The sequence below is a fragment of the Heptranchias perlo genome, chromosome 11 (genome assembly GCF_035084215.1).
Source record: "Heptranchias perlo isolate sHepPer1 chromosome 11, sHepPer1.hap1, whole genome shotgun sequence".
Lineage (NCBI taxonomy): Eukaryota > Metazoa > Chordata > Chondrichthyes > Hexanchiformes > Hexanchidae > Heptranchias > Heptranchias perlo.
Genome location: NC_090335.1, coordinates 35,947,667 through 35,962,774, shown reverse-complemented (window position 1 = coordinate 35,962,774; position 15,108 = coordinate 35,947,667).

The window sequence follows — 15,108 nt, the reverse complement described above, 5'->3', positions numbered from 1 at the left end:
GCAAAGTACTCTAGTATAGCTATGTTTGGTTTTATTTCTACTCTTGTTTTTCAGTTGTTTGTAAAGATTGCTGAATGACATAAATCTAGCTGCTGAATGAAGCATATGAGAACTCATATATAACAATACCTACAAGATGCACTGTAGCAACTCGCCAAGGCTTCTTCGACAGCACCTCCCAAACCCACAATCTCTACCACCTAGAAGGACAAGGGTATCAGGCGCATGGGAACACCATCTGCACGTTCCCCTCCAAGTCACACACCATCCCGACTAGGAAATATATCGCCATTCCTTCATCGTCGCTGTTAAAATCCTGGAACTCCCTACCTAACAGCACTGTGGGAGAACCTTCACCAAACGGACTGCAGCGGTTCAAGAAGGTGGCTTACCACCACCTTCTCAAGGGCAATTAGGGATGGGCAATAAATGCTGGCCGAGCCAGCAATGCCCACATCCCGTGAATGCATTAAGAAAATATATAAAACAATAGAATGTGGATTGCTGAAATGGTTAGCTAAACTCTATGGGCATTACCTTTAAGTACTTAGTGCATAATCCAAACTGGGAAGTTGGTGTCTCATTCATGGGCATTAAAGGTCTCAAATGGCTTAAGGTCTGCTTCTATCAGGATACATTCAAAAAGACAGGAACCCATAATGGAAACATGCCGACCAAAAGTCTGATTCAGGGCTGAAATTGTGACAAGTAGAAATATCACCTTATGTACTATAGCCATGGGAGTCCAACACTATATCTGCCCCATCGTATCTCTGACCTAGAATTGTTTGGTAGTGTTGCTGGAATACACTATTCTCCAACACTGTCATCCCTCACTTTTAATGAGCACCAAAACAGATTCTGTACAAGAGAATGACTAGTTGATTAATGATACTTTGGAGCTAGAAGACTGAATTTTTCAAAAATTTTGTGGCAATGCTATAGAATGTTAAAGATGTGGGTGTGGAGATCTGACATTTAGAAAATTCCAAAGTAGCCTTGGAAATCATGTCAATAAATGTACTGTCTCATAAAAGATGAACTTGGTGCGCCTTGACAGTGGAATGTAAAACCTGCCTAGCTTCATTTGTAAAACCCATGTGTCAGCCCCAGTGAGTCTGCAATTATTCAAGCCTGTATTACCAGCAGTTGGTCCAGTGGACCAAAGATAGCTCCCTTAAAGATAGGTCTGTCACAACCTTCCGTGTGTCTGTGTGCTTGTGAGTAATTATAGCTGTATTGTAATGTCACTTGGTAGTTAATTAAAAATATGTGTGTATGAATAGCAGACCCTCCCAGTTCAACAAATCTCATTTGTCAACTGAACCTATAAAAAAAACTTAGTCCCTCATTTCTGGCAAATGAGACAAAATTCTCAGTCACCATAAGGCTTGTGGGTGGGTTAAATGTTGCAATTGAGAAAGAGAGAAAGCTGTCATTGTAAGTTGATTTTATTGTATGTATTTTTCACACCTGTACCATTGCCAACACATATGGTATTTCCCTATTCCATGCTTTAATCAATTAGTTGGAGGAAAGCTAAGGAATAACAATGGACCATGCAAGCTAATTCTTTGCACTGCTAAAATATAGAATTATAGATGTAATACCTGAATCATCTTCATGTTACTCAGCAACAGAATAGTTTGATGCTGATATTCTTCCCACAACCCTTGCCCCAGCACAGGACAGGCAGTGAACATCAGAGTGAAAACCACCATGTCCCCGAAATTGGTCTCCCAAGTCATTAGCAGGGGTCAGTTGCACCCGGCACAGTACCCGCCTCCTGGCAGGGTCTTGAGCCAGGAATCAGAGGTGGAATCTGGGGAACAGCTGTATGCCTGAGAGCCAGAACGTGGCCTTCTGCTATAGAACAACAGCTATAAGGCCCCGAGGCCCGAAGATCCAGTGGAGGTCACTCTGACTTACTTTAACGGTCGTCTTTGCCTTGCTGCCGGGTCCCCTCAGACCTCCCACTCTGAAGGGTTCCCAGCACAAAGTCCTGTGTCAGCTTTGGGGGCACCACTGGCAGTGAGCTCCACTCGATCATAGTGAGGAAAATGCTTCATGTAACATAAGGACAATAGTGGGCTTGGCTATGATGTTCACGTGGTTGATTAACATGCCAACACTCACTGTCTAGGTTCACACATGAAGAATGACCACTTTAGTGAGGCACCTAGGCCTCGATTTTAACTCGGAGTGGGATCAGTGCGTGCGGGGAACCGAGGCCAACGACAAGCTCACCTGTCGAGGCCTGGTGAAATTCTAGATCTCAGGCCTCATTCCATATTCAGATTGGACTCCCATCCGAACCCAACAGGAATCACTGCCTGGCTGGCGGGAGGGAGTGGGAATTCGGGTGTCAAGAAGCCGTTGCCGGGAGCCATGGGAATGGTCCCCATGGGAATGGTACATCTCGGGAAAGGGAATTCCGATCAGGGCAGGGGAGGGAGACCATGGAAGAGAGGCCCAAGGTTTCCTTGTGGGGCCCATAGAAGCACTACTGCTTCTCCTGGCACACAAGAAAACAGGGGAAAAAAATGAATAATCACTTATCCTTCTGGGCCTGGCTGGGGTTCCCGGCAGGTTTTGCCTGGCGGGAGAGTCACCAATGTTCTCCCGTTCAGGCCTCTGGTTAAAATGGCAGATTAGGCCCCGATGACATCATCGGAGCTCGACCTGCATATTTAAATAGGACCCCACCAAATTGGGGCGGATGTCCTTGACGCATGCGTTGTTGTCAGCCAGATCAGGGTGGAAAAGGAGTGGGTAAATCCCCCGCTCCATTTTAACTGCGCCCCTGCCTGGTTTCCACAGTGGGGAGTGAGTTAAAATCGAGACCCTACTGTTTGTCAACACATTCAGGTGAGGAAGGCAAAAAATTGGGACCAGGAAATGTAAATATTAATTGGTGTTGTTTAGACAAACATGTATTTTAACAGTGAATTTAAAATCTCTTAGATTATATTTGAGCCACCACTAATTCAAATTAATAATTTGAAAATATCAAGAACTTTCATAAATTATGGATCTTTCTTATTAAATAGCTCTTCTGCAATTGAAAATTAATGTTGTACTTTTCAAAGGTGAAAATATTCACAACTTTTATTGAATCCAATATTTTGGGCAACAATAATAAATATACAAAATGTATTGTTTTAATTACTTTGAGCAAAATTTCACAGAGTTGGTAAAACCTGGTGAGTCTGGTGTTGGAGTTAACCTTTGCCTCAATTGTAGTTTGAAATCACTGCCCTCAGTGGATAAGATTAGACTATTCTTAGCCAGGCTGCAAAATGGACCATTTTGAATTATTAGGGAGCTTCATTTGGCAGAGCGAAGGAAAACTACAGAACTTGTTCTATTCTACAGAAATGCACCTGTTGTAAACTGATGACAGGTCTGCATTAATGACAGACGTGCAGAGGTTCCTGATCCATGTGTCCAACAACCTAGCCAAAGGGAAAGAACACGACATCGAGCAGCCAGAGTAAATTGACGAGAGTGGGTTTTGCTAAAGTTAATTAGAATTATGACCTAATGTCTAAAATAATTAATCGTTGTTTATCACTTATAACAATAGGATAAATTATCCCACAAACATATGTTGGACAGTGTACAGAAACAACTTTTTAAATCAAATCTTGTATAGTAAAGTGTAGACAAATCTGCACCAGTTATCACCGTTGCTGTTTATTATTGCTGCAGAAGGGCTAACAGTCTAAAATACATTACTTAATGGATTCACTGATGGTAAATGGGACAACATTGTGCCAAAGAGCAATGCTTGAAACACCTTCTATATTTTTGCATTAATTTCCAGACTGAATGATTGGTATCACAAATGTAAAATTCCTTGCACTCATGGTTTAGCAGAGCCTTGAGCCCTGATTTTAACCTGACCCACCCGGTGGGAACAGGGTAGGTTTGGGTCAAACACCTGTTTTACACCATGCTCAATTTTACACTACATTGATTTCATCGGAACGTAAAATGGGGTGTGGTGTAAAATGGGCCTCCGACCAAAACCCGCCTAGTCACCGGACGGGTTAAGTTACAATTAGGATTCAACACTAGTGGTACCACAAAAGAAGTTTTGCATTTTTTCATCATTTTCGACAATGTTTCACAAGAATGACTTTTTGAGTAGCTCTTCAAGGTGTAATAATCAGAAGGTCACGGGTTCAAGCTCCACTCTGGGAATTGAGCACATAATCCATACTGACACTTCAGTGCAGTACTGAGAGAGTGCTGCACTGTCAGAAGTGCCATCTTTCAGATGAGATGTTAAACCGAAGCTCTCTCGGGTGGATTTAAAAGATTCTATGGCACTATTCAAAGAGGAGCAGGAGCATTCTCCTGGTGTCCTGGAGCTGCTGTCTTTCAGATGAGATGTTAAACTCGTGCCCCATCTGCCCACACAGGTGGATATAAAAGAAGACGTGACATTATTTGAAGAAGAGCATAGGTGTTCACCAGTGTCCTGGCCAATATTTATCCCTCAACCACCATCACTAAAACAGATTATCTGGTCATTTATCCCATTGCTGTTTTGTGGAATCTTGCTATGCGCAGATTGGCTGCCTCATTTCCTTCTTTACAACAGTGCATACACTTCAAAAAAAAACTTAATTGACTATAAAGTGCTTTGGGATGTCCTGAGGTTGTGAAAGGTACAATATAAATGTAAGTTCCTTTCTTTCTTTGTCTCTCTCTTTCTTTCTTTCTTTCTTTCTCTCTCTCTCTCTTTCTTTCGCTCATTTGCTTCTCTTCAGTTTTTTTTTTAAAGTTGACTCAGATTTGAAGTCTTTCAAGTTATTTTTGTTCTCAAAAAATACATTCAATGCGATATTTGGAAGCTATCGTTCATCAGCATTGGTTAGGAAATGACAGCAGGAGTGTTTACACGAGGCAGAGGATTTTAATATGTACAATAATTGTCACTCTTCAGACTGGTGTAAAACAATCCACAATAACAAAACAGATGGTTTGATCAGATGGTACAGTGGTCTTGCCCAAGAAAGAGAGTACTCTCAAGACAAATAATTTGTCCTGCATCCTCTACTTGTTCCAGGTGTCACTGGTTCAAATCCTTAATTTAAATTTCAAAGATTGCTTGGAGTGAAAAATGTCATTAAATTATAGAACTCAAATATTATAATTTTCCTTGTATTTCATTGTATTTTAAGAATAAAGGAATTAGAAAAGAATCAGTCCATCCAGATCTCTGTGTATCTAGAGCCTATTTTCAGAATCTGATCTGACTATCTTTCATATTTTTATCCGACCAAACCTATATCCCTTTTCTCCTGACTAAATCAGTTGTCTAATTCCGTTACGATTCTGCCAACTGAGTTTGTATTTACTGTTATGTGGCAGTCTATACAGCAATGCTTAAGATGTTACTTATTAAGTTAAGTTTAGATTGTGGCTTCTTTAGAACCATGTCCTTGGGTTTGTCTGCCATAGTTTATCTCAAACCATCTCTCTATATCGACCTTATTGATTCAATTAATCTGTTCATAGTAATGTTAGTTGAGGGATAAATGTTGGCCAGGACACCAGGAGGACTCCACTGCTCTTCTTTAAATAATGCCATGGGATCTGTTACATCCGCATGAAAGGGCAGACAGAGCCTCTGTTTATTATCTCATCTGAAAGACGGAACTTCTGACAGTGCAACACTCCCTCGGTACTGCACTGAAATGTCAGCCTAGATTATGTACTCAAATCTCTGAAGTATGGCTGGAACCCACAACCTTCTGGCGCAGAGGTGTGAGTTCTACTACTGAGCAATGGTTGACATCTTTCTTGTCCTTTTCTAAATTCTTTCTGCTACCTCTATCTTTTTTAAGTCTGATGTTCACATGTTTCCATGATATTCCATGTATAGTCTCAATAATGCTTTATGGAGCATTAATAACACTTCTTGGACTTTTAGTGTCCCTCTGCAGAGCCAATAGAATTGCTACCCTTCAGGCACTGCACATGCCTCGAGTGCATTGAGCTGACCTCATGTCATAGTCCAAGGTTATCTCATTCATATAAATTGCTAGCCGTCTCTTTGCTAATACAAAGGTTTGGAGGGGGTAGCCTGTACTAACAGATATTTAAGGCCTGCTAGTCGCTTTTAAAGCTGTCCTGCTTCGGAACAGGGTTTGAAATGGCTGGAACCAGGGCATGAGTGAGAAGTGCATAATTAATGAAGTAGCATTGGAGGTCCTACAAAGAAGAATGCTTCTTTGTGGATCTGAACAGCAATCACCAGTCAAAAGCAATGTCACAGCAGCCTGGTGGAGGTGGCTTAGTGAATGCTGTCTTACCTGCACCCCGAATTTAGGATCAAGAAAGGAACAAATCCGAGGACAGCATAGGTTTCAGTCAGATATATGAAAATTAAGATAGAAGTAGTTGCAGTAAAAGTTAAAAGTTTGTCAAATAAAGTAACTAATCCAGGTAATGGGCACTCGCGAGTCTTAAAGGAGACATGGACTGAAAGAAGAATGAACTTTCATTTATATAGATCCTTTCACATCTTCAGGAATTCCCAAACCACTTTCAATTGATTACTTTTGAAGTGTAAGCATTGTTGTTATGTAGGAAAATGCAGTAGCCAATTTTACAGGGAAGGTCCTACAAACAGCAATGAGATAAATGATCAGGTAATCTGTTTTGGTGATGTTGGCTGAGGGATAAATGATGGCCAGGATGCTGGAGAACCTCCTTGCTCTTCTTCACATAGTGCCATGGGATCTCTTACATCCACTTTTTGAAGGCAGATGGAGTCTGAGTTTAACATCTCATCTGAAAGATGGCACCTTCAACACACAGTACTCCTTCAGTATTGCACTGAAGTGTCAGCCTAGTTTTTGTGCTTAAATCCTGGATTGAGACTTGAAACCACAAGAGTACATTAAGCTGTTTTGTAGAAACGGTTACTACTATCAAAAAATTAGTATATTAACTATGCAGCATTTCAAAAGTGCAGACTGCTGATGAGAGCCTGAGAACACAGTGCACTGAGGGTAAATTTGGATTTTTTTTCTCTCTGTTTCTTCTTTCTGCCTCTTTTTGCTTCAAGTTTGCATATTTTTTAATTGCCTGGACAAAATTGTCTCCATTTATATTCTTTGTTCCGATGGGAAGCTTAAAGAAATGGAATGCTGTAAACAGCCAGCAGTCTTGGCCTCCCTGAAATTGAATCCTTCCATGAGATCCATTTGAGTTGAGATATTATGGAACACAGCTCCTTTGGAAAAAAAAAGATGTATGGCTTAGAATTGGATCAAAATAAATTTCTCAGCAACTGGTCTTCTTTCCTGGACTAATGTAACATAATATGATCTCATTCTTGTGCCCTGACTGGCATGGTGTCTCAGACTGAGTGGATTTATTGCTATATCACATAAACCTGTGACCTTGACAAAATTAACCCCTTTATCCCATATACCCTATGCATTATGCATTACTCTTATAAAGGGTTCAACCTGAAACATTAACTGAACTCATATTTCCTTTCAGAAGCAGATGAACCTGCTGTCCATTTCCAGCAATATCTGATTTTATTCCATATACCTATTGTGCAAATAATAAAAGCTCGCAGTTCAAAGGCAGAAAATATTGACGCCATTGTAATTTTGTTGGGGAAAGAATTTAGACAAGATGGTCCAATCAAACTTATCCCAGCATGAATCTCTGAGAATAACTCAGCAACTGCGCAATTTGAAATAAATAGTTATATTTGTTCAGTGCGGCTTCATTCAAGCGAGTTGTTTGTAATTTCTGAGCTCTCCTCCAGTTTTGGCCTGTTCCCATGTACTAGATACAGAGAAGCAGTCACCAGGCACTAACTTAATTCACCACTACTTCCACTTCACCAGCTATTATTGTGTCAGCCACTGGATTTTGCCAGTTACTTTTTTTCTATCAAACAATTTTTGAATATGTTGAATTACACATTTGAAAATATTTACATCCTTTCTAAAGGCTAACAATTTCCCCCCCATATGGAGCCCCTTCGCTTCAGATTTACTCAGCATCCCTTGGCAGCAGCCCCTCCAAGGTGAGCTGCCAGGATTAGCCCCAAAAAGAGTCAGAGGCTCGTCTGAATTAAATTTAAATATGTAAAATGTGTCAATCTAGTCAACATAGCGAGATTGGCTATAACCACCAAGCTGCCACCAACCATATCTGCAGGCACTGCCAAATCAAACTTGTAGTGGCCATAGGGGAACTGTCTTCACAAGGTCCAAATCAGCAGGAGCCAAAAGCGGAGTTATGACATCTTACAGAAGGATACTTGCTGCTAAGATGTAACATGGAGCTGGCACAACGAGCGATAATACCAATAAATGTGGCCTGAACCCTGTCTCCAATTCCTTCCAAGTATGCTGCAGTGATGACCTATGCAGATGATGTCATGGAGTGGCAAACCCTGTTCACGACCACCTTATGCAGCACCACCCCCACTTCAGCAGCCATCAAACAGGGGGTTGGATGCTGAGCTGCACAGTCACTTGTCTGCAGACTCATATCTACACCTTGGATTTCCGTTCCCTTCAGGTTTGCCTGTCATGTCTTTGCCCTCTTCCTCCTTGCCAGAGGCATACAATGGGTTGAGATGCCTTTGAGCCTTTCCAAAAGCTGTTTGTCCCTCGATTCTGCACCTACCTTTAATGGTTTCCAGTCCTTTAAATTTCATGGATGTGAAATTTACAGCTCCCACCATTTGAGTGCTGCTGCACACGTCCAAATCTGCACCTGAAGCTGTGAATAATTACGCAGATGGAAGAGCCATGAAATTTGAATGCTGTTAGAGCATTACGGGTTTGTTTAAATTCCCACCGCATGGCAGAAACTGAGCAGTAGCAAAGCGATCCACTAACCGCTCTTTCTCTGCCCCTACGGTATATTAAACCTGAGCAATTGAGGTGCCTGCCTGCCTCAGGCGGGATCCTCATGAATTTATAATGTAGACAGGACCCCAAAGCCATTTCTATGGCCTACTAGGTGGAGGGTCTGCCACAGTCACTCTGCTAAATAGAAGCTGTTGGACGAGAGCGGTGCCCATCAAAGTAAGTACAAAAAAAAACTTATTTTGGTCTGGCCAGGAGGAGCAGGAGTAGTCCTCCATATCACACAAAAATAGTTTGGGTGCTGCTGCCGCCCTTAACTCCCTCACTCTGCACCCCCCCCACCCCCCAACCATGACTTATCTTGCTTCCGGCCAGGTGGGCGACCTCCCGGCTGGGCGATACTGCACTGACCCAAACCTGGTGAGCTGCTTCTGGACACCCATTTGGGGCGGGCAGCTCACCTGCTCCATTTAGATGATGCCCAACCATTAAAATGTCCCTACTCCACCTCCTGGACAGTTTGAACACACATTCCATTGGGCAATCGCCTTGGAGTTAAAACTCCCTCTTACCATTCTGGAAAGATGTGCATCAGTTCTTAATCATTTAGAACTAATATATGCTAGTTGACAAAAATCAGCCCCGGATAGTTTTATTACAAAAAAATAGTCTCATATGACCAGAAAGTAAGCACTTTATTACTTTCCTCAATTCATTTTTACAACTGAACGAGAAACCCAATCTCTATCCTAATATGGTATCAATATCTTGAACTATATGAGACCTTCTCCCCATCGATTGCTAAAATGCTTCATTCATTATTATAAAGCTGATGTGGAAGCAGGAAGTGCTTTTTCTTCTGGTGACTATAAAAAGGTCAAACTAGAAAAATGCAACTCATAGATGTGTAGATGACCATAAAGGTTGTACACAAAATGCTTGACTATTCCTTACTCACGAGAAGTAGCAGTTTAAGTCCAGTGGCAGATGACTGTTCAGATTTTTAATGTCCTCACTGTAAGACATTAATAGATTTAGACTTTGGCAGGATTTGTGGACAGTTGGCAGTTGTGAGGATGATGCTTCAGGGAATCAGTCACATATACATCCATGTATCCTTTCAATTAACATGCACTGAGTGCAGAATAAACAAAAAGAGAACAGTGTGCTGACATAAGAATATTTGTTATTCCCTGCTGTTAGGTGCATTTTCTGCTCTCTCTTTGAGGCTAATGGAACGTTAGAGGAAATAAGTTTAAAGCCTTTGTTTCTTTGCATATGGATAGGGAATAAAAAAAGTTTGAAAGATTCCTTTCTTTGTTTATAGTTATATAAGCTTTATTTAAGAATCTTTCTTTATTTCTCTCTCTCCATTTATACTTAGTTAACATTTCTTTCCCCCATCACTCTTCTCCTGACGGTGTTAACGCCTTTGCTGTCGTACAGTTCTATAGGCATCGATTGCCACCGGTTACCTTAATCAGATAACCATTATTGATGCATGAGCCTTTTTGATTGTGTGGGGGCAGCCATTCTCACCAAAAGTCCATGCACACACGCTTCCAACAGGGGTTATTGGACAGTAATCAGAAGCATGAATCCTGAATGATTTTTCCCTTCCCTGACTCGGGCACTCTGAGTTGGATTGTCATGCCCTAATCATCACATTGGCTGAAATTAACTAACTTAGCACAGATTGGGGATCAAACCTACAACAAAAATCTAGCACCTTCCTTATCAGTTACTGACTAGATACTGAGCCATCAGGACAACCAAAAAGCATTTTTTCCTGCAATTTAATTTTACCTGTACACAGTATATTTTCCCAAGTCTGAACTGGTTTTAATATAGGTTTTCAGACATTTAGTAAATTTGAGCACTGAAGAATAAAGCTGAACTACAAAAGTAAGGATAGTTACTGAGAGATGGTGATAACGAACTGCATAAAAAATTAAGTCAGTAAGAGGAAAAAACAATCTAATTCAAATGTAATTGTGTATTTTTACTACTTTCATATTAAACTTATAAATTATCCCATACTTCTGTTGATCAATTTAATAAAACAAAGCTATGAGTAGGCACCAAAATCGATAACACATTGAAAGACTCAGATTAAATCACTGAGGAATTCAGATAATGCCATAGACTGTAAAATCTGCCTGTCTGGTGAAAATCAAACAGACTACCGTGAAATAAACTAAGCAGCCCCTTAATAAAAATATGGGCCCAATCGGGCATAATTTTTTTCTTACACCGCACAAAATGAATTTAAAAGTGGAACCTGATTGGTTATTGTGAATAGTCACTACAGAAGCTCACAGTGGTAGATATGCGGAACAAACTCCTATCAAATGCAGTTAATACCATGTTGTCCAGCTCCTTTTAAAATGGAGCTTGATGTGTGGGATTGAAGGTTATGGGGATACGTACAAACATAAATGATCAAATATTCTGCAGAACGAACACTCCAGTTGCAGTTCTGTTGGGATCATATGAATGTCATTTTAGAAATGGAACTGGCCAGGGTTTGATAATGTAGACGACATATTTGACTGGCACCTCGGAGTTTTCACTTAATTACCTTCAAGGGTCAGGAAATACTTTCATACAGATCCGACTTCTTAGAAGTCTTACCTGTTGTTATTCTCTCACTGGAGATTAAATAAATTGAATAGAGTCACGATAATGCAATTTATCCACGGGCTGTCAGGAGGAATAGCTCCATCAACTTATTGGCCTTTTTAACTTTCATGCTTTATTTTCTTTTTAAAAAATTTTTTTTGCCAATTTTCTGTTAATTTTTTTCCCTCAGTAAAATTTGCAGTGCATTTCCTAATATCAAATTATGTTTCCTCCGTAAATCCTATTAAAATAAATATATAATTTTCTTAATAATAAAAAATGCCTAAAACTGTTAAAGTAATTACTATGCTAATTATTCAACAAATTGTAAATTCAAAAGTGGCAATTGAGAGAAATTCCCACTGTGTTGTTTTAAATTTACCCCTTAGATTATCTGAAATAAAGCTTTGAACTGGAAGAAAACCAATGTTGAGAACACCTTTACAGTAGAGTGAGTGTACGAATGATTAAAATACAGGAAAAAGAAACTGCAAAGCAAAGCTTAGCTAAGGTAATGTCTTACTTTACTGAGTTGTTTCCAGGAAAATTATTAACACTTTGTGAACAAAAATTCTTCGATAATTTCATAGATTAGGAAAACCTTTTAAATTTATTTTCCTCTTTTTCTCCAGGATTTTTCTCCTTCTCTTGAAGGCATTAATTCTTTACTCTACTGTTCTCTCAGTTACACAACCAAGTGGCTATTCTTCATGTGAGCATTGACAGCCAGTGTCAATTCACTCCACAATACTTTTCCCGGGAAATTGCGAGTGCATTCAGGGCGGGGGGGGGGGCTCTGAAAATCGGGGAAATCCCATCCGGGTTCGGAGCCCGGCTCCAACCCGCAGACTTCCGGCTTCCCCATTGATGCACCTGGGTGCGCGCGCGCCTCCCAAATGCGGAAGTCCCACAGCAATTAAAGCCGGCAGGATGATCATTTACACAGTTGTTGAGCTAGTTTAAGTACTTGAAGTACTTAATTTTCTCCACATTTTGGCAAAGGTGTGATTTTGAAGCATCCTCAGCATGTTTCCCACGCTGTGGGAAACACTCCATGTTGCAACAGACGTGTTTCAGCCAGCAGCCAGTGGGACATTCAAATGCTTATTTGACAGATGGGGAGAAAAGGTCACTTATTGCAGCAAGGCACTCTGTTGTCTCAGGCAAAGTTTTGGCTGCAGGATTTTTGTGTTTTCACTAAAAATTCTTACTTTCCACTCAAAATTCTGCTGTTCAAACATATTTAACTACTTTGCGGAACCCCTCAAACTCACACTGTCAGGATGGGGGGCGCGATGGCTGCATTCACCACTACATCCGAGGACGAGAATCATCACCAACCTCGCCAGGCACGGCGTTCACCTCCGCCACGTGGAGCTCCACAACACAGTGCTGCGCCACAGGCACCTGCACAAGAGCACAGAGGGCAACAACAGAGTGAGGAGGCACTACCCCAGCCATAGGGTCTACAGACCAAGGCTCAGCTTCCTGGACCTCTCTCTGAGGAGCAGTGCATACGGAGGCTCAGAGTCGGTCGCCATGTAGCCGCAGACATCTGCAGCCTCCTTCATGCCGAGCTGCTCCCGGCTGGGCCGAGCAGCATCTCCTTACCTGTCACTGTCAAAGTCACCGTTGCCCTAAACTTCTTTGCCTCCGGATCATTCCAGGAAGCTACCGGGAACATCGTCGGGGTCTCTCAGTTGTTTGCACAAAAGTGCATAAGGCAGGTCACCGACGGCTTGTTATGCAGGGCCTTGCAGTAGGTCAACTTCCCCATGGATGACCTCAGCCAGACGGAGAGGACAGTGGGATTCCACGCTGTGGCTGGCTTCCCACGGGTGCAGGGTGCAATTGGTTGCACCCATATAGCAATACGAGCACCTCCACACGAGCCAGGACTTTTCATCAACAGGAAGGGGTATCACTCCATCAACACTCAGCTTATTTGTGACCACCACAAGAGATTCCTTCACTTGTGCGCCAGATTCCCTGGCAGCTGCAATTCCTTCATCCTCTGGAAATCCAACATCCCGCCCCTCCTCCATGCACCGAACACCCTTAAGGGCTGGCTCCCCGGGGACAAGGGATACCCCCTGCACACGTGGCTCATGACACCTCTAAGGAACCCCACCACTGAGCAACAGCATCAATATAACGACAGCCACATCGCCACCAAGTCTACAATTCAGCAGGCTATAGGGCTGCTCAAGATGTCGTTTTAGGTGCCTTGATCATTCTGGGGGAGCAATTCAATATGCACCATTATAGTAGTGTGTTCTGCCACATGGCACAACAGAGGAGCACGAGCATGAGCCCTTGTGCATCCCCTACATGCTTACAAAACCTTTGCCTTCCAACTACTTCTACGTGGTGCATCCCCTGTGGCTGCAGCAGAGGTAGTGGCAGGTTGCTTTTGTTCATGCCCTGACCGATTAGATGCTTTGAGCTTACACCCTCTGGGTTTTGGTGCCCATGAAGGCCCCTCGAAAGACTGATCTACCTGCACCTGTGCAGAGGCAGACTCAGCCACCTGGAGAGGAGGCAGCATTGTGGGTGCTGGTTGAGAGGGAGGCAACGGGCAAGACGTGGGAGTGCTTTGAGTGGTGTCCACACTTCCATGCCCTCTTTTGCCATCATCCCTCCCCTGGGCCAGGCCCACATCACTCCTACCACTCTGCTGGACAAAAGTTTGGAGGACATGTGTGATGCCTTGTAAGGCCAGTGCTAGTGTATCTGCCTGCCTGTTTAATGCGGCAGAACATTGTTCACCCTGAGTCCGAACGGCCATTGTCAGAGCCTGAATGGACTAATTTGTGAGCCGTGCTTGAAGCTTAATGGAGGCTAGCCTTCTCTCCATCACAGGCATTCCAGTACTTACCCGCAACACTATCTTAGAGAGCTGCTCACGTCCCTGTGACATTATCTCAGAGATTCCTTCCCGTACCTGTGCCACCGTTCCATTCATGCAGGAGTTGGACTCCTCCATCCTCTGCACTATTGTGGAGAGTGCGCATGACACCAGTTCCAGCACCTCACAAGTGTGCTGCTCTCCCTCAAACGTTCTCCTTTTAAAGGATGGCCCCCAGGTTTTAGCATCTGCGTCAAGCTGAGCAGAGCCTGGAGAGGAGTGCTCCCACCGATGCAGACTCTCCGTAACTGCCCCTGCCGCCAGTGTCTGCTCGTGCTCATGTATGTGATACCTCACCAGGTGCCAACCCAACTAACTGAGGGCTAGGACCCACAGAGGTGTGAGTATTTGCGCTGGTGGATGGCTCGCTAAGATGTGATGGTGCACCCTCAGAGGTTGGCAGGTCCTCTGAGGAATCGCCCTCTGCCGTCACAGCAGTCGCTGAAGGCCCTATAAGAGAACAGAAGGCAATATTAAGCATCATCACAGATGCGTTATGTTGCGATGAGCGTACAGAGGTGCTGAAGATGGCAAGACATGTTAACATCAATTCATATTGTGTGTGCTGAATGTTAAAGTTATGTCACGAGATGTTTGTCGAGTGCCAGACTCGGCGTCCCCGACGGACAGGCACTGGAAGTTTGGCTGAGCTCCAGCGCCTCCTGCTCCGTCTCTGTGAGGACGGAGATTTGTTGCGGCCCCCCTCCGGTCCTCGCCCTC